This window comes from Schistocerca serialis, chromosome 6 (assembly GCF_023864345.2).
Source record: "Schistocerca serialis cubense isolate TAMUIC-IGC-003099 chromosome 6, iqSchSeri2.2, whole genome shotgun sequence".
NCBI classification, from domain to species: Eukaryota; Metazoa; Arthropoda; class Insecta; order Orthoptera; family Acrididae; genus Schistocerca; species Schistocerca serialis.
Genome location: NC_064643.1, coordinates 20,653,192 through 20,674,339, shown reverse-complemented (window position 1 = coordinate 20,674,339; position 21,148 = coordinate 20,653,192). Strand labels below are relative to the sequence as shown.

General features: G+C 41.1%; 2 protein-coding genes across 2 annotated transcripts in view; both read left to right on the top strand.

Annotated features, from left to right (window-relative positions):
• LOC126484638 (molybdenum cofactor biosynthesis protein 1-like) overlaps positions 1–4,561 on the top strand; it is a 94,388-nt gene extending 89,827 nt beyond the window's left edge. The window contains exon 6 of the mRNA XM_050108230.1: positions 3,768–4,561. The gene's annotated coding sequence lies outside the window, so the exon portion shown is untranslated. The remainder of the gene's footprint in view (positions 1–3,767) is intronic.
• LOC126484637 (molybdenum cofactor biosynthesis protein 1-like) overlaps positions 1–21,148 on the top strand; it is a 336,598-nt gene that overhangs the window by 198,483 nt on the left and 116,967 nt on the right. The gene's annotated exons all lie outside the window — the stretch shown is intronic.

Genomic DNA, 21,148 nt, shown 5'->3' with positions numbered 1-21,148 from the left:
TGTGCAATCTGTTTTGTTGCATACATACAGTGATACATGGTCCCTTGTGAGTTTTGTGTTTGGTATATTGTGGGGAGTGACATTCTACAAATGTCTTTTTTAGCTTGCCGGGGCAAGTGTAATTGTGTATTATGACCAGTGGGAAGCCAGTCGGTGTAGTGTTCTGCGTAGCGGCTGGGGTAGTGTTGTGTAGTTGAGGTGCTGCAGAATTGTTTGTATGGTCCCTCATATTACCGATGCTCAGAACTGGTGTTGGTAAAAGCACGCTGCATTTGCCGTGTGAGTCAGTAGGCTCAGTTGTTCGTGTATGTTGCTGCTGATTCCATTTTGGACCCACCAGCTTCGAAGGTCCATCTTTGTTCCACGGAGCTGTCACTTCCAGCTCGAGGACTACTGTGGTGGTATTGAGGGCCTCTCTAGTATATTCACTGGTGGTGTGACTGGTGTTGGTGTTGCTGTTGCTGTTGCGTTGCTTCCACCCGTCAGTTGGACAATGAGCTCATGCTGTCTCCGAGCCATTGCTTCTTGATTTGTGGCAGCAAAGTCCAGATTTAGCTGGTTCATCACTTACTGATAGGTGGCAAAGCAAGACAGAAACGTCAAAGGGAACAGGTGGCACTCCTGCCTCTTGTGCTGCAGTCTTGCTACGGGTCGTCGGGTGGGATCTGCTCGGTGGATCTGCGTCTCCCAGACATAAGGATACTTTTAAGGATAGAATGTGGATATGAGACAATTTTACTTTTTCGTCTGAAAAGACAATTTTGCTTTTTTAGTGTACATACAGAAGAGGGGAGTCCTTATGACTCACTTGTGCAAGATGCAATGCTCAGTGCAAGAGAGCACGGGTGGAAGACAGCAGCCTGTACTGGACAGTGTTGTCCAATGTGAACGTGCCCCGGACACTGAAATACCCTATTAAAGAATGGGAGAGTCACACTGGGGAAGTTCCAACCACAGTTGCAGGATCTTTGAGCCAGAACTCATGGCCACCTAGCACTGTCAAGTGTGTAGCAGCGTGTGCTTGTAGGTGACACTCCAAAGAGTGTCCTGTGGCATCTACACCAGTTTTAGCGTATGTGTAACACAAATATCCTCTCGCAGCTACTGCAGGTACAGGGGGAAGGCAGCTGCTCAGCTGCGACTCACCCGTAGTACTGCCCGAGGTTTTCCTTGGTGGGAGGACTGGAACGAGGTGCACCAAGCCTTGTGATGCTCATTGAGGAACTGTTGGAGTGAGACGTAGTGACTCTGAGGTCAAGAAAGCTGGCAGTGACCAGAACAGGGTGTGCTGACTCCCCCCCCTCCCCCTCCCACCATACTGCTTTCAGTGATGCCATTGCAGAGGATTACACTGTGGTTGGTCATCTGGTTTTTATGTGGGCCAGAACATGAAGCTTTCCTTTGCTTTTTTTTGCTAAATTGACTCATACTTCAGGACACAAACACCTATACAGAGCAAATGTATTGGCATCCAGGGTTGGGTTATTTGGGGGGGGAGTGACAGTTTGTTATTGTTTCCGCCCCCCCTCACCCAGCTACCCTCAAAAATGCAACTCGCTAGCAACCTCGCTGTTAGCATACGACAGACATCTACAATTTTAATAACAATAATAAACACACAAAAATATATTAAATTATTCAATATAATAGTAACAATACAAATAGGTGGATCAAAGAAGGAAGAAAACATAGAACAAACAAAAGAACTTCATAAAGTGTACAAACTGACATGGACACACTGTAATAAAAGAAACATTTCAGTACAAGGCAAACACATGCGCTATAATACAGTTATAGTATCAGAAGCACTCTTCGCATCAGAAATGACCACAATCTGTGGACCAGGCACCACAAAGCAGAAAGAATACAGTGCAAAATCCTCAGAAAATTTTTTGGAGCAGTGCACAGAGATGGCATATGGATGAAGAGATCAACCAGAGAATTATAAGAACACAGAGGCAGATTCAGTCACAATCAGAAAACACCGACTAACATTCTGTGGACACATACACACAACGAACAGCGACAGAATCACAAAGGGATTTAGGATGTAGTAAATGCCTTAATCAAAAAAACCAGTTGGTTTAAAGAGATAGAAGAATGCCAAAACGAGCAGGAATCAGAATGGAAATGATGAATGAAAGAGACAGATTCAGAATCAAAATTATGAACATAAAACTTGAAGTAAAGGGAAGGAAGAAAACAGAGAAAATATGTACATATCAAAGGAAACAGGAACACAGTCAAAGAATGAAAAGATTTTGGGAAGAGAAAAGGGAGGAGGAAAGAAGGAAAAAGCTGAACAACCATGTAACAACGAAGTTGAACTCTGTCAGAGTGTGTGCTCACCATCATTATTTCAATAAACATTATGACTGAACAGAGGTCTGCAAACACATGTGAATAAGGGGAATACTGTTTCTATCAGTGATTTCCAACTGTGTTCGGGAAGTCATTCTTTCTGTTGTTGTTGTATCGGATCTGTTGACAGCTGGTATGTTCAACCCAGTGGTGTGCAGCATTACCCGGCTGGAATGTTGTCAATCAGACCAAAAGCATGTCCTTGTGGGCAGACCCTAGCACGAGCAACTGAAAAGTGTCCTTTATTAAATGTAGCTTGTCATTGCTGGAAGAACTTGGCATTTTTGACACACTTCTGTTTCCATGCTACCTCCTTCTCCAAAAGTTATGTGTGCATTTGGAAATTGGTGAAGTATGAAATATAAAGACATCGTGTCATTCTGCCACATCTGTCTGTAGTGTGCATTTTGGGGTGCGTGTACGATACAAGGCATTTAGGTATGATGAGGTTACTTAGCCATTAATGTTCACAATGGCTGGCATAAAGGAAACATGACAAGTATTACATTAGAAAGCAACAGCGATAGCTTTCCGACCGCATAAATTCTACTAGGCAGAGTCAGAAGCAGACACAGTGGCCTGTGCCAGATACGAGGGTTGGAAGTGGCTGAAATGTGAGTCGTGGGACAAAGAGAAAGAGAGAGAGAGAGAACACACAGACAGCACCATAAAGCATTCCCCATCTCTTTCTGCACAGAATGCACCACACTGCTGCCTTCTTAAGTGCACCCCAGTAGAGCAGGAAAGACGGGCAAGAATGGTGGTCGAGTGAGTTGTAAACGGTAAAATTCACTGGAGTATGACGAGTGAGCACGTCCCCCTGATCGTCGTGGGGTTGACTCTCACTAATGCCGATTCGCAAGTGATAAGAAACAGAAAGTGACAAGTGCCGAATTACGTGTTTCACGTCAACCGTGTCGGCCAGCAACAACCATGGATTGCAGTGAGGATTGTTGTGAATGTTAACCATCAGCATTGCGTGTGACAAAGTACTGAAAATCAGCAATCAATAAAAAGAGATAACCACAATTAGACGTGTAAGGCAAAGGTAGCAACTGCCTCAGAATTTGTGTGTTAGTAGGAAATATATATCAGTTGTACATCACAACCTTTGTGATTCTTAACAATAGACAAACTTTCAATCATTAGCTATTCCGTCCCAGAACAGCCGCATTCGGTTGAAATACTCCTGAAACCACAGCAGAACAACCAATAGCCTTTCATCCATTAAGCACACGGTCATATATCATAATAATTAACTGTTTGGTGGCTTCGGTAAATTACCCAAAATCCAGTAAAGGAATTAATCGGGGGTGTTTCAACACGAATGCTTAAAAATTCTTTTGTAGTTAACCTATTTTCAGATTATGAAGAGTTGTTTGTTACAGCTTGTATTTTTGTTCCAGGCGGCCCTGAACTTGATGGCTGTAGTGATGTCGTGAAGGCACAAAGTTGGAAGTTGTTAAACCTTCAGAAACAAGATTTTCAAAAGTACTTCTTCTCAGATACCAATATTTCGCCCCTGTTTGTGTCGGATACACAGACGTCTCAGTTGTTGTCACGTAATTTGAGTGTAGTGACTGAATCTAGAAAACAGTTTCTTTTGCTTCCCTGTGCCCCAAGCATTATGTGCAATGCGGGACTCCTAACAAAACAAACACACAGAGCACAGCCCTCTGTCTTCTCTTGCCGTTTCTGCAGTTTGGGAGCACAGTCCGAAAGTCGGACTCATGTTGACCGGTCTGGCAGGGCGAAAATGGTCAACGTGGGTTCGAAGCTGGTGACAGAACGGACTGCTACAGCACGAGCAAAGGTTTTTGTCGGACCCGAACTGATGAAACTCATATGAGAAAATGGCCTGAAGGTACTTAGCGTTGCTCGCGTGGCGGGAATTGTGGGGTCCAAGCAGACGTCCAGCCTTATCCCTCTGTGTCATAACATATCTTTATCCTCTGTGGCTGTGGACATTGAACCGGACTCTGCTCTCAACTGTGTGATTATAACTGGCACGGCAAAGTGTAGAGGGCAGACGGGCATGGAGATGGAAGCTCTCGCTGCTGTATCGGTGTCTGCCTTAACAGTGTACGATATGTGCAAAGCTGTGAGTCATGACATTGTGATATCTGAAATAATGCTTCTGGCCAAAAGTGGGGGAACTAGAGGAGACTTCCACCGGACATGAGCATCTGTGTGGCAGTGAAATAAGTTAAGTATACCTGGGGTGATGTAGGCAAATTTCAAAGTCTGTCCATAGTTATCATAAATTATATACACATCGAATTGGCCTGAATATAAGTTGCACCTTTAATTTCGAAAAAGAGAGAAACTTAATTAAAAATAATTTGTCAAGTTGCCCATTTACAAAAGCTTTTCAAAATGTGATTTACCCTTAACCAGTTTTTTTGTAGTACACTATAGATAAATTACACACAAAAACAAAGCTTTCAGTTGCAGTTTTCATGTAAGACACTCTTAACTTCACTAACATTCATTGTTTTGTCACTGTCAGTATTTTTGTCACTCTCCTCCCAAAGTACAGTGCCGTCACTACAATCCCGGGCATTGCATGTGCAGCATTTCTTGAACCGTACCTTTAAAAAGAACATCTGTTAGATGAATAACTGTGAGTTTGAAATTTGCAACGTAACTGTACTGAATTCCAAAATTTTCTCTCAATGTTGTGCTTCATTGGTGAAGAATAAATTATATTCTTTAGTTAGAGAAAAACTGTGCCTGTTCCATTGTCTAAAATAGTGAAACTGTGAGAATGGGAATACAGAGGGGTCCAGAAAAATGTAGACTCTCTTTGATAGTCAATATTGATGGAACAAAATGGCATAGTGTCAAAATTCTTGCATGGGAGGAAGATCATTTTGTGTGTTCAAAGTGACACCTGTTAGCAGCCAAGCAACATCAATGTTGCTGAATTGTTGACTGAAGTACAGCTGTCAATGTTGCCAGTGTGGTAGCTGCACAGGATGTCTTGATGGTTTCTCATATCTCATTCAGTGTAGCTGGGTTCTGTTGGTAAACTTTGTTTGTCGAGGTCCCCCATTGGTAGAAGTCAAGAATTGTAAGGTCCCATGAACTTGGTGGGCACTTGACAGTTCCTCTTCGACTTATCTGTCGTCCAGGTATATTTTCATCTAAGTAGAATCTGATATCTCTGTGGTGGTGAGGCGGAGTACAGTCTTGTAGGTAAAAATCTTTTGTTTCCAAACACCACTTGGATGGCTAATAAAATCAATGTTTGCAGTATATGATACACCTCACCAGTTATGTACCTTCAAAGAAGAATGGGTCAGAGAAACAATACTATGACGGACCACACCACACATTAACACCAAGTGAAGTAACATGTTTGTCCATGTGAACATGAGGATTTTCAGCAGCCCAATACACGCAGCTATGACAGTTTACATTACCATTCAGGTTGAATTGTGCCTCATTAGGCCAGATAACCTTCCCTGCAAACCATTCATCTTCGTGAAGCATGCCTTCAGACCACTCGTAGTGCTCCATCCTTCGATTCGAGTTGTCCTCATTCATAGTGTGAAACAATCTTGGAATGTACACTTTCCACTTTGCAGTCTTCAGAATTTATCATGCACTTGATCAGCTTATCCCACTTCCCCATACACAATGCTTCATAGATTTTTGAGATGATCTAGAAAAATGTTGCAATACAGCAGTGCTGGAACCTGGAGGTTGATGTTGTTGTTCAGAGGACCTTTCCTTGTGCACATTTTAAACAGCATTGTCGGCTTAAAATTTATACCAAATACAATAAATTGTTGTTTCAGTACAGCCTTGCATTGCTCAAACAATAGTTGTACTTCATCCAGTGCTGCATTGTCATCTGCTGGAAACCCACACGACAAGATCTGTTGGGAAAACAGTGGTTTATGCTACCACTCAAAATTGCAGCCATATAACACTTTGTTCCAAAGGTAATAACTATCAGAGAATGTCTACATTTTTCTGGATCCCTCTGTAGTCACTACCTAAATGGGATAGCAACAAAGAGAATGTTTGCATTGCTACCTCATACACAACAATTGATTTACAAACTGTAGTGATATTTTTGTTTCATTTCAAACTTAAGAAAAAGCACTACAGTTGAGGTTTCTATGATTCATAAAAGTCCCAGTTTTTACGGGAGATTTTTTGTAGAAATGGTGTATCTTATATTCAGGCCAATATGGTACCCGTTTCCATCCTGTTTTAAGTCTTAATTCAAAATATTTATCTTTCTTTTTCCAATACCTGATCAGTTTGAGAGAGATATTTAAAAAAAAAAAATAAGCACTAGCAAGTACGTTAATTTGCTATTGTTAAAACTTTTTCTCGTGCATGTTCTCTACAATTTTGATATGACACCACCTGCACTCTTATCTTGTTGCCAGTAAAAAGTGAGTAAGTAGGTCATTAAACTCTCTCTCTCTCTCTCTCTGTGCCCTCCCCCAGCTGTGTGGTAGTGTCCTCTGTGTTGCTCTATTGTTTCAATTTTTGATGGTCCCGTGCTGTGAAAAGTTGAGGTGAAGTGTTCATTCTTAAATAAATAGTGTGTATCAGCTCTTTTCTCCTAGGATCAGGTTGTCATTGCTGTGTTCATTGATGTAAAATGACACTTTTTTAACAGTTCCTAAAAGGTGCACCACTTCATTGACACTTTTGCTCAGGTGTAGAGCATATTGGCCAGACTGATTTACATGTTTCAGCTTTACACTGTATGGTATCCTCTTTTTTAAAGGCCTATTATCTTTCTTGTGTGTGACTAGTCCAGAGATTGAAAATGTTTTATTTTGTAAGTTACCAATCCAGAACAGGTTTCTGTCCATTTAATTCTTCAGGTTTTTCCAGAAGTTTGCTGAAATTCCTGAGTTGTCCTTTGCACAGTTGGACATCATTGTCTTCCTCGCATATTTTGGTGACATTAGTTGTTGCTTTTACAAAGTGCTACTTGAGACTGACCGTCAGATGGAGCAGGTCTGTAATTTGTTCCCTCTGCCTTCGTGCTTCATCTGCAATCTGCTCTGACAGACACCATTCTCGGGTATCCGTGTTGCGTGATATTCCGAGTGTCATCTACACTCACGGGCACGATTCTTGTGTGTTATGTTTTCAGTCCAAGCTGGTTGGTAGAATTCTGTTTGCGGGCTGTCCCCGTTTGGGGACAAGGATCGGCAGGGCATGAAACCCTAATCTTTCATCTTTCAGTTAACTCAAATGTCGAGTGTCACTTTTTTCATGTACTGCGGTTACAAATATAAGAAAATACAAAATGAAAATTTCTCAACATAGTCATGTTTCTTTTCAGTATGTTTCTCAGATCAGTACACTGCAATGTAAATATTCCATTAAAAGAATATATTTTTGATTGTTTCTTCAGTCAAAGATGCATTGCCTTTTTGACTTAACAATCAATGTCAAATCATTGTCCCTCAAACAATCATGCAGGGGTTTGACAACGTGAGACCATGGCTTTATGGAGGATCACCTAGAATTAGCTGCCGTCTTTTCTGACATGATTTTAAATCAATGGTATCATCACTGTTTCTTTTGCTTAGGGTTTTGAGTCTAGGAATGATGCAAACAATCAGCAGTTTATTTCTTTCTTACGTGATCTTGTTTTCTCCTCCGTAGCCCCCTTTCTTCTTTCATTTGGTAGCCTCGAGCAAATTGAATATTCCTGCTTTTGTTTGTATTTATTAATCTGTTTGTGCCTCTAATTCTTAAAAGACTTCATTATGACACTAATAATCTGAAGCAGCAAATTTGGGGAAAAAGAGCTGCATTCATTTATGCTGTTGTAATATGGAGGAATTGGTTGTAGTTGGAAAAAAATCTGCCTTTTACAGCTGCTGATTTTTGTCATTTATTTTACATAGCCCACCCATGATCTACAATCAGGTCTTCCTTTTTATGTTGTATTTTTTATAAGAATGTTGAAACATAGATGATTGTTATGCATCTTTGCAGCACCTAAACTTGAATATTGTACTTAAAAATGTTATTTGTTGTCTTTTTTAAATTAAATTGTTATGTTTAAGAAGTGAATTAAATAATTGTTACCTGTGACATAATTTTGTAGCAACTAAACTTAGATGCTGGTCTTCAATATTTTAATTTTTATAGTTTGGGGTATGATTGTTGTAATTAGAAAATGAGTGTGTGCTTTGTGCACTATGTTGTTACAGTAATTTGGAGTTTATTTTGTATATCATCTGGTGTAAATTATAAGAATTTAAGCAAAAACTTCTGTCTCTCAACAGCTTTCTTAATAACACTATTCCAGTAACTGGATATGCATATTGAAATATCTGTGTTGTATATTAGATTCTATGACCTGTACCGAGGCAATATTTTGTGGTTGCAAATTTTCTTGACTATTATTAAGTGTGTGTGTGTGTGTGTGTGTGTGTGTGTGTGTATGTTGCTTATGCCCTACATACGAGTCCTCCAAGCTACTGATGATCTGATCAATGTACGACATGCCAAAATGCTACGGCTGCATGGGGAGATACAATTAAATCCCATCCCCCCCCCCCCCCCCTCTCTCTCTCTCTCTCTCTCTCACTCTCTCTCTCTCTCTCTCTCTCTCTCTCTCTCTCTCTCTCAAAGATCAGCAGGTTCAGGAATCTAACACAGAAAGAATTTAATCACGGTTTCTTTTTCATCTCTATCATACAATGTAGTCCAATTTTTTGCTAATACAGAAATAACATTTTGTGATTTATGTAGTGTACTCTTCAAAAGATCTAATGATGTCCTCATTCCTTTCTTATAAACAAAACAAGAAGAAACTGACAATAATTGTCATTAAAATAAAACACAGAACAGTGTCTCCATAGCATCAATGAGCACATCCTTTCAGCACCTTTGACCCAGGCAGTGAACACAGCAGCGGTCAGTCTATGACTTGCAGCAGGTGAATCCCAGTCAGCTGCATTGCTCATACACCCCACATAAATAATAATAAACAAAATCTAACAATACACATAACCAAGGCTTGATTTGTGACAGTATACCGCTGATGACAAAAAAAATTAGACCCAAAGATTTTGAGATGTGATACAATAGAACTTTTGCTCTAGTTGAAGCGGTAAGATACAAATGTTGTATTCACACTGTTAAAAAGCTCAGAAAAGTGTTATAACTTTTTCAGAAGTCTAAATCAAACTATGGAAACTCTCGGTAGGAACTTAGAAATATAGGAAATGATAGAGTGCTACTTACCATAAATACATGTTAAGAAGTCTATTTTTTTTCTTTTAACAAATCTAGCACTGCATATTACTGCCAAATTAGTCATTACCTATGATTGCCCCAGTGGCAGAAGTATGTATAATAATGTCAAAACGTTTGTGACACTACACACTAGGAGAAGCTCAAGTTTCAGATACACGTTGATTGTGTTCTTGATGATGCTATCTACATGTTCATCCACACTCTGCAAACCATTATGAAGAGTATGACAGAGGGTACATCTCACTGTACCAGATATTAAAGCCTGTTCATGTTTCCTTTCCTCCATCTTGTACTTCAACTTTTCTTCCTTAAACTTATCCTGTTTCTAACTACTCTGATTTGCTTTTGTGGTTAGTGTGAATTTAAACTCAGTTGCCATAAATATCTAATATCTTTTATTGAACAGTGAATGGATTATTTTATATTTCATTTAATGCTGTTCTGCTCTTTGTTACGGCACAAATGGTGTTCCCTACTTTTGTGCAATTTTCACACAACTTGAAAAAATGGTGAGATAAACAACTAGCTTCATTATTTATTTATGTTTTGAATGTACCACTAATGTTTTGAATGTAACCAAAAATGCTTGTTGTTGTAAAATATACTTTCAACTTGCCTCCTTCACTAGCTGAAAACCTTTTTAGTTTCTCATGTTACCCCTGATGTCTTCTTTTTGGTTGATTCATTTATGATAACATTTTACTGTCCTGAGTAGTACCTGTGTATAAATATAATTTTATTTTTATTTTTAGTGATGTGTGTTTTTATGTGCATATTCTTTCAGTCCTGTGTAATGTGAGTCTCTGTTTAATGGTATGGTTATGTTGTCTTCAGACTTAAAGAATTGATGTAGAAATTTATAGTTTTCAGCATGGGGTTCAACAGATCCTTATTGTGTTCCTAAATTGGAAAAGTCCTAAAAACAGAAACTAGAAAATAACTGTATAGAAATTTTGGACCACCATTGGTTAAATATTTTATTACCAACCCAATAAATAAATTGGGAACAATGTGCAGCATCTTATTCAGTGTAAAAGAAAACTCAAATTTAGTTAAAAGTGGACCACTTGAGTATGCTAAAGGCATAGAATCGTGTGTTTCTAGTGTTCTTAAATCCATTCAAAACCCTCAAAAAGAACAAAAAAGTAAGAGAATATAATATTGAACTTACAGGCCTAAGTCTGGAAACAACATTATAATTGTGTGTATTTGGTTTTGTTTCTATGCTGTTGACATCCTGTACTGTTGATTTGAAATTATATGTGAGAGTTGATGTTTGGAAGCTAAATGCAGGAAAGAAGACCATGAAGTGAAATCCACCCTTCATGTTCTCAGTTGGCAGAGAATGTGGGCAAAGAACTGGAAATCTTTGAGGTACCAAATTGTCAAGGGCTGTGATATTGCCCTTTTAACGTCACTTAGAGTAGACATAGTTCTCTTAGTCCCAAGTGTAAGACAACATTTTTGGTACCTTACAATTTCAGTGGTTTCCATTTACAATTTCTGTTTACAGTGCTCATCATCAAATGTTTTGGTGTTGTTATTTGATTTCATATAAATAACATAGAGGTAGTTATTTTACATACTATTATGTTTCTGATAGCTTTTTCTCACAAAGCATACTTTAGGCTCGTATTTTATTGTAAAATATTGAAACTGACAGACATAAAGACTTGCATTTTCTGCATGTCTTCTGTCACCAGTTTCGCCTCTAATATTGACTGCAAAGCAGAAGTGATCGGCATAGAAAATGATGGAGTGAGGGTGGTGAGGTGGAGAGGGGGGGGGGGGGGGGGAGAAATGTAATATTGAAACTAAAATCAAGAAAGAGAGCAGTCAATTGAGGATACAATGAAACATTTGGGACCTCATTAACTGCAGGATCATTCTAGTAGAATAGAATTGTATAAAAGATTACTGCCAAAGAGAAGTGTTAGAACTTCAAGTTTAACACATATATTTACGAACAACACAACAACACATATAAGTCACTGAGTAAGTTGACCTGTGTACAAGTCGGCATTCGATTCAACACTGAGTCTCAGTCTAGCGGCCGCTGCTCGGCTGGCTGCTTAGGTGGCGCAGCTGCTGCATGGCTGGCAGACAGCGCCGCACGTAGAGGACGCGTGTAATTGCGCGGCAGCACTTTGAATAATCGGCGAGTCACAACATTTTTCCCCCCTTTGAAATTGTTGCACTGGTCTTGATGGAGGTGTCCTGGAGATGGCTAATGTAAAGTCTCGAGGAGGAGGCTTCCCGTACGGACGGAAGTGTCCCCGATGATAACGGGTCGAGATGACAGGAGACGTGGGTGATGTGTCAGCATCCATTGAAGGAGGAGGCGAGTAGATGTACTCTGACAGAGGATGATCCTCCGGTTCCTGCATGGGCATGTCTCCTGCTGGCGTCCGTTCTGGTGCTGGCATCGCGATGACGGTGAGAGGGCTGCGTTGTGAGTATTGAGAGATGCCAAGATCCCGGGCATCAGGTAGAGCCAAAAGTGGTGTGGCAGCATTCGGAACAGGCGTTGCTGGCACCCGAGGCCGAAGCTGGTCCGAATGACGCACTGCAACACCCGTGTCCATCTGGATTTCATCCAGGCGTCTACCACGGTGTCGTAAGATGCGGCCCGGGCTCCTTTTTGGCCGCCTGCCATATCCGCGTACCCAGACGAGGCCGGCGGCGGTGAACCGGCCAAGGGAAGGCACCCGCGGCCATGAGGAGGGAGGCCGCAGAAGATGAAGTAGCGTGCGGGGCTGTCGCCATGTAAGAGCTCAGCCAGGCTGTGATCGCCCATGGGGGTGAAACGGTAAGACGCCAGGAACTGGAGAAGTGCATCATCATCAGCAGAAGAAGTCAGAAGTTTCCGCATCTGAGCCTTAAATGTGCGGACCAGCCGTTCAGCCTCACCGTTGGATTGTGGATGGAACGGCGGGGCCGTGACATGAGTAACGCCGTGACGAGCACAAAAATCTGCAAAGTCGGAAGAGGCAAATTGCGGACCATTATCAGTAACAAGAGTAGAGGGGAGGCCTTCCAAAGAAAAAATGCGGGTGAGAGCACTGGTGGTTGCCGCGGTGGTAGGTGACGTGCAACGGACAATGAAAGGAAAGTTAGAGTAGGCGTCAATTACAAGGAGCCAATAAGTACCTAAAAAAGGTCCCGCAAAGTCAGCATGAATGCACTCCCAGGGCTTCTCAGGCGAAGGCCACGGTGACAAAGATGACTTCGGGGCAGCGGCCTGTGACGCACAAGGGCCGCAGGCAGCCACCATGTGTGCAATTTCAGAGTCAGCGTCAGGCCAGTACACATGACGGTGCGCCAGAGATTTTGTGCGAGACACACCCCAGTGCCCCTGGTGAAGGAGGCGCAAGACCGCAACACGCATAGATGCAGGTACCACTACACGCGGTGAAGCATTGTCAGTGGAGAGGAGGATAATACCATCCCTAGCCGTAAGGCGGTAGCGCAAAGTGTAGTAGTTCCGCAACGGATCAGAAGTCTTAGCGGACGGGCGATCTGGCCAACCCTCCTGAATACAGCGTAAAACCCGGGAGAGGGTAGGGTCAGAACCCGTAGCAGCTGCCAGCCTGTCCGCAGTGATGGGGAACCCGTCCACAACCCGCTGCTCGGCAACATCCAGGTGGAAACACCAAAGTTCGTCCCTATTGAATGCCTGATCAGGACCCATGGGAAGGCGAGACAAAGCATGAGCATTCGCATGTTGAGCCATTGGCCAGAAATGAATCTCATAATTGAAACGGGACAAGTGAAGAGCCCAACGCTGGAGGCGGTGTGCAGCCTTGTCGGGCAGTGACGTTGATGGATGGAACAAGGAAACAAGTGGTTTGTGATCCGTAACAAGATGAAATTTTGAGCCATAGAGAAAAACACCAAACTTATGAAGAGCATAAATAATGGCCAAAGCTTCTTTCTCAATTTGGGAATACCTTTGTTGGGCATCCGTGAGCGTTTTGGAGGCACAAGCGATGGGTTGTTCTGAACCGTCAGAAAAATGGTGTGCAAGGACTGCACCGACCCCGTATTGAGAGGCATCTGTGGCAAGAACAAGATGTTGGCCAGGTCGATAAGTAGCCAGGCATAGTCTTTAATTTCTGGAAAGCCGCGTCACATGACGCGGACCAGTGAAAAGGCACGTTTTTATGCAACAGGGGATGCAACGGCTGAGCCACCGACGCCGCAGATGGTAAAAACTTGTGATAGTATGCTATTTTCCCCAAGAAGGCCTGCAGTTCCTTAACAGATGTAGGGCGAGGAAGGGCATCGATCACAGCGACAGTGTGTTGAAACAGTTGAATACCATCGCGAGAGAGTTGGAACCCAAAGTACGTTATAGATGCCTGAAAAAATTGTGATTTCTGAAGATTACATTTAAGACTGGCAGTCTGTAAGACATTAAAAAGTGTGCGGAGATTTTGAAGATGTTCGTCAGTGGTGGCGGCAGTGACAACAATGTCGTCCATGTAATTGATACACCCAGGGACAGGGAGCAATAATTGTTCCAAGAATCGCTGAAAGAGAGCAGGGGCACTAGCAACCCCGAATGGCAAGCGTTGGTATTGATAGAGGCCGAAAGGCGTGTTAAGGACCAGAAACTGTCAGGAAGCAGCATCGAGAGGAAGTTGATGATAAGCTTCTGACAGGTCAATTTTAGGAAAATACTGTCCTCCAGCGAGTTTAGTGAACAGTTCTTCAGGACGGGGCATAGGGTAAGTGTCAATGAGGCATTGAGCATTTACAGTGGCTTTGAAATCGCCACAGAGACAAATATCACCATTGGCCTTAGCAACTACAACAACAGGAGAGGACCACTCACTGGAAGTGACAGGAAGTAAGACCCCTGACGCAGTGAGACGATCCAACTCCCGTTTTACCCGATCTTGAAGGGCCACAGGAATGGGCAGAGCCCAAAAAAACTTAGGCCGAGCCGTGGGTTTGAGCATGATATGAGCTTCAAGTCGTTCGCACAGCCTAAACCGGGAGAAAAAAAGGGACGAAAATGTAGTCGACAAGGAATCCAGTTGAGCATAAGGAATAGCGTCAGAGACAATATTGACAGAGTCAACTATGGAGAACCCAAAAACGCGAAAGGCATCGAAACCAAAAAGATTTTTTTTTAGATATATTTTCCTGCATGGAATGTTTCCCTCTTATTATGCGTTCAGTTAACTAAGTAGAAATCAGTAATATCTTATCTCAGTGAGGAACTTGAAACTTTCAGCACAGGTCAGGAGCATGTAGAGGTGCTCTTCCTCTACTTGAAAAGAACAGTTGACCACGCACTGAGTAGATAGGTTCCTAGTAGAACAGTTCATAATGGGATGGAACCTCCATGGTATACAGTCACTGTAAAGAAAACTTCTAAAGGAACAGAGATTACTGCATAATAGGTGTAAAACAAAGTGTAGGATTATAGATTGAGAGACGCTGGATGAAACATGTTTGGCTGTCAAGAGAGCAATGCATGAAGCCTTCAATGACTACTGTAGCAGAATATTGTCAAATGACATTTCACAAAATCCAAATAAATTCTGGTCGTATGTAAGGGTTGTTAGTGGCAAAAAAGTTAGTGTCCAGTCCCTAGCAAGTGAGACAGGAACTGAAATTGAGGGTAGCAAAGTAAAAGCTGAAATTCTGAACTCGATTTTCAAATGTTCCTTTGCAAATAAAAACCCAGGAGAACTGCCCCAATTCAATCCTCGTACACTGAAAAAATGAACGAAATAGGTATTAGTGTCAGTTGTGTTGAGAAACAGTTGAAATCATTAAACAAAGCTCCAGACCCCGATGGAATCACAGTCAGATTCTATATTGAATTTGTGGCTGAGTTATCCTCTCTTCTCACTGTAATCTATCCAAAAAACCTTACCTAGTTTTTGGAAAAAGTTACAGATCACACCCGTCTACAAGAAGGGTTGTAGGAGTGACAAAACTACCATCCAGTAGCCATGACATCAATTTGTTGTAGATTCTTAGAAAATATTTTGAGCTCAAACATAATGAGGTATCTTGAACGGAACTACCTTCTCGAATCAACCAGCATGGTTTTCAAAAATATAGATGATATGTAATCCAACTCTCACTTTTCTCACATAACTTGCTGAAAGCGTTGGATCAAGGCAACAGGTAGATTGTGTTTCTTGATTTCCTAACAGTTTTTGATTCTGTTCCACACCTACACTTACTGTGAAAAGTACGATCATATGGGGTATCAAGTGAAATACGTGACTGGATTGAGGACTTTTTGATAAGAAGGACACAGCATGTTACCTTGGATGGAGAGTCATCATCAGATGTAGAAGTAACTTCAGGTGTGCCCCAGGGAAGTGTGTTGGGGACCTTGCAGTTCTTGTCCATTAATGACCTTGCTGTAAATCAGGATTTTTGCAGATGATGCAGCTATCTGTAATGAAGTGCTATTTCAGAGAAGCTGCATAAATATTCAGTCAGATCTTGATGAGATTGCAACATGGTGCAGTGATTGGCAACTTGCTCTGAATGTTTAGAAATGTATAAACTTAGTATCCTGTGACTATAATATTGGTGAGTCACTGTCGGAATCTGCCAACTCGTACAAATACCTGTGTGTAACACTTTGTAGGAATATGAAATGGCATGATCACATAGGTTCAGTTGTGGGTAAAGCAGGTTGTAGACCTTGGTGTATTGGTATAATAATGGGGAAGTGCAATCAGTCTACTAAAGAGATGCTTACAAGTCATTCGTGTGACCCCCCCCCTCCCACCCCCCCTAGACTATTGCTAAAGTGTGTGGGACTTGTACCAGATGAGACTAGCAGGAGACATTGAATGTATACAAAGAAACGCAGCATGGTCACAGGTTTGCTTAATCCATGGGAGAGTGTCACAGAGATACTGAAGGAACTGAAATGCAGACTGTTGAAGACAGGTGTAAACTATCCCAAGAAAGTGTATTAGCAAAGTTTCAAGAACTGTCTTTAAATGATTACTCTAGGGATATACCACAACCCCCCCCACCCCCACCCACCCACCCCCCCCCCTCGCCCCCACATATTGCTCTCACAGGGGTCGTGAAGATAAGATTAGAATGATTACTGCTCACACGGAGGCATTCAGACAAATTCAGACAATCATTCTTCCATGCTCCATACATGAATGAAACAGCAAGAAACCCTGATAACTGGTACAATGGGACTTACCCTGTACCATGCACCTCCTGGTGGATTGCAGATTATAAATGTAGATGTGAACTGACAGTCTTTTACATGTGCATAAGGGAAACATCTAATCACCTTTATTTTACCAAGACAAAATTTATGATTTTCTAAAGTTTCAAACCTTGACAGGAAATAATGGATTAGGCTGTCCGTAAATTATAAACTAACATTATTGTGATGATGGAAAATCTCATATAAAGACGTGAAACAAATACTAACAAAGAGATAGAGGGGCTGGCCAGTACAGCCAATAGATACACAAAACATAACAGAAAATTTACATATCCTAGCTTTTGGAACTTTGTTCCTTCGTCAGGGAGGAGAGAGGGGAAAGAAGGGGAAGAAGAGAAAGTGGATTCAGTTACTCACAACCCAGGTTATGAAGCAACAGGGTAGAGGTAAACAGGGAGGGTAGCAAAGATGGAGGCATGGGTGTATACTCTACAGTATGTCAACATGTTGCCTTGACCTGTTTGATAACCAGGTCTGGCTCCAATTTAGTGCACACGGGACATCATCGAACAACTCCAGTGTCTCCCAAAAACAGCATTAACCATCCCTGTTTTGATGACAATGTGAAACAGGCATGGAACTTCATCCCACAAACTCATAACCAGCACAATGCATGCACGTTTGCATGCTTACATTCGGGCAGTTACACTGGATTTCAATGCATTAGTGTATCACATTTGCAATGGTGTATCTCGCACTTATATTATCCTGTGATCTTGCAATGTTAATCACTTAAATAAGTTACTTAGACATATATGTTCCTGAAATTTCATTACTCTACGTTAATTACTTTTTGGTGTTGCAAATTTTTTTTTTTTTTTTTTCAGTGTACATGATGACTACAATAATACATTATAATGTTTCTCCAGTGGTTTCAACATTAACTTTTTAACAGAAAAGATTTTGCTTACAGTTCATTTTTAAGTTAACATTTCTAAACTTTTTAACAATCCATATTAAAGCTAGCAATAGTAACTATATTAATAATTGCTACTGTAAACAGTTACACATATGGACATCAGTTTTGAATAATGGGTTTTGAGTGTAAATAATGTTTTATGTAAGTGTTTGTATTGATACTTAAAATTAAATGTCATGTAATGAATGTCCACTGTTTTGTTGGATCAAGTTATTTACGAACGCGATGTACTGTGTTCTTCCATTAGAGAATGAGACTGTATTGTTTATCGGTTTCATTACAAAATGCTAATAAGCTTTTAGTTAGAAAACCTTCTATAACTAGAATTATTAATATGAGAAAAATAGGAACAATGAAGGAACGGAAGATCAGTTGCAGAAACATGAGTAGCTCTGAGTTGCAAGAGTGGTTGCTTTTCCCACCCATGTAATTAACTGGCATTATCACCACTATTAACTTACCGTGGTTTCACATCTCATCTGTTCATTGTTCCCCATGTCCTGCCCTTGTGTTCACCCTTCCTATTAGACCATATATGCCTCTGTTACTGTAATCGATATGTAAACAATATTTATCACATGACCTTTTTTTGTTACAGGTTGTAATATTTGACATTGCAGCTTTTGAAAATGGAGCAGGATGTTGTGCCCTCTTTCCTATTGGAGTGTTTCTCTGTGATCAGAATTGGAGGCAGACAATTCACTTGAACTTCCATTGCTGTTGTTGATGTCTTTGAATCATGTTGTTTCTTTGTGATTAATAAAAAAATTATACAATCCAATGGTTTCTTCACCTTGTCTTTAAAAATTCCAGACCTATTGTTCAAACACATATTTTGAAAGTTATGCATCTGAGCATTTTTGTGGAAAGTGCATTTCACACATACTTTCAAGATAAATTGAATAATGACCCCCATTTTGTGTGTTGGGGAAGATAATTTGATACAGCTAAATGCATATACAGGTACACACATTTGCTCGTGCCTGAGACAAAGTGAGAGTGATTCAAAGGAAGAATTCACTACTTTTTACCTAATTTCTGAATAACTCGTACTTTCGTCAGAAATGTCACAATGCAAAGTTGATTAGATAAAGGGACAAAAATGAGAGCAAAATATAATTTGAATATCAGAAAAAATAACCAATTAGTGTTTGTGTAATACTTTACGGCAAGCCTAAAATTAATTTTTAAGCATTGGGATATCTGGGATGGAATAACAATAATATGGAATAGGATAGCTTTCTGCTCCCCACCTAGAGGAGACACTGAGTGGCAGACTGGCACATTGAAGGAAGATTTTTAGATATTAGAAAGTATGGGACAGTCCTCATCTAGAAGGTGTGGTGGTGTGAGGCCGGGGTGGGAGCAGGTAAAGGCCTAGATATGTGAGACAGAGAGACTAGCAAAGGTTTAGGTAACGGGGTTTACAGGAGTGAAGAATATGTCGCAGCTAGAGTTTCTAGGCTTCGTTCCTGTGGCCCCACACCTCAATGCCCTCCCCTGCTCCCATTCCAACCTCACACACTATTACGTCCCCCTAGTACACTTCTCTCTGTCTGTCCACCTCCACACTCCCAACCAGCAGAGACTCCCTATGCTGAGGTGGGCTCTGTCCATTAGATTACACTCGTAAGATGAAAATAAACATTATGCAGCATGAAAGAATTATCTGTGTGGAATGGAAATATGTAGATGTGATGTACGTGCACAGAAAAAAAAAAAAAAAAAAAAAAAAAAAAAAAAAAAAAAAAAAAATAAAATAAAAATTACAATGTCAGAAAAATTGAATGATTTATTCAAGAGAAAGAGCTTCACAAATTGAGCAAGTTGGTCCACCTCTGACTCTTGAGCAACTTTGGCATTGATAGATTTGTTGGATGTCCTACTGAGGGACATCAAGCCAAATTCTATCCAAGTGGCACATTTTATTGTCTAAATCATGAGCTGGTTGGGTGGCCCTGCCCATAATGCCGCAGACATACTCAGTTGGGGAGAGATCCCGTGACCTAGCTGGCGAAGATAAAGTGTGGCAAGTATGAAGACAAATTGCGTGTGGGCAGGCATTATCTTGCTGAAATGTAAGCAAATGATGGCTTGTCATGACGAGAAACAAAATGGGGTTTATAATATCGTCAACAGATGTCTGTGTTGTAATGGTGACACAGATGACAACCAAAGAGGTCCTGTTATGAAAAGAAATGGCACAGTAGACCATCAGTCCTCGTTTGGCTGTATGGCAGCCAGCAGCCGGGTTGGTATCGCACTGCTATCTGGTGTGTCCCCAGGCACTTCCCTGGTCTGGAATTGCATTGACTGGAATATAATTGGCTTCAGTGATGAGTCCCACTATGAACTGAGCCTCAATGATCATCACAGATGCGTCTGAAGACGCCCCAGACGGTGGGATACCACCGTGAATGCCACATCCCATACGGTCCAACTACCAGGACTGATGATCTGGGGTGCGATTTCTTTTCGTAACAGATCACTTTTGGTCAACAGACAACTATGCTGTAAGGGTGACATGGATGTCACCCCTACAGCATAGTTGTCTGTTGACAATACTGTACATCCTATTTTGTTTCCCTTCTTGGCAAGCCATACATTGCTTACATTTCAGCAAGATAATGCCTGTCTGCACACAGCTTGTCCTCATGCTTGCCAATCCCTACCTTGGCCAGCAAAGTTGCTGGATCTCTCCCCAATTGAGAATGTAAGGAGCATTATGGGCAGGGCCGTTAGACCACCTCGGGATTTTGACTATCTACAGTGACATTTGAATAGAATTTGGCATGATGTCCCTCTGTTGGACATCCAACAACTCTATCAGCCAGAGCCAAGCTTGTATAAGGGCCAGAGGTGGACCATCTCATCCAATTTGTGATGTTCTTTCTCTTGAATAAATCATCCAGTTTTTTCTGAAACTGTAATTATTTTTCTGTCTTCACATGTATGTCACATTTACTGATTTCAGCCCTATTTGGTATTTGGATAATTCCTTCAGTACCTAAGTGTTTTTTTGAGTATATAGTATCTGACAGTTTCTTTTTTTTCAGTATGCTTGTCTGCTGCCCATTGCCTGCTCTAACTGGTGAGTAGCAATCTGTCCTATTTCATATTGTTAGAATTATCTTTTGACACTCAATATTTATGATGCAAGCAAACTGTTATTGCCACTTGACATGATGGTGAATGGTACTCTGTTAGCCATTGGCACAAATGGATTGACATGATAAAACAAGGGTCCACAGCTATTACAAACTTTTTGAATGTGATAAATACAGCTTACTGCTGTCAATACTTCTGTTAATTACATTTTTGATCGTTTGTTATTTTCAAGCATACATGTCAGGTGCTACGACACCTTTGAATTACTACAAATGGAC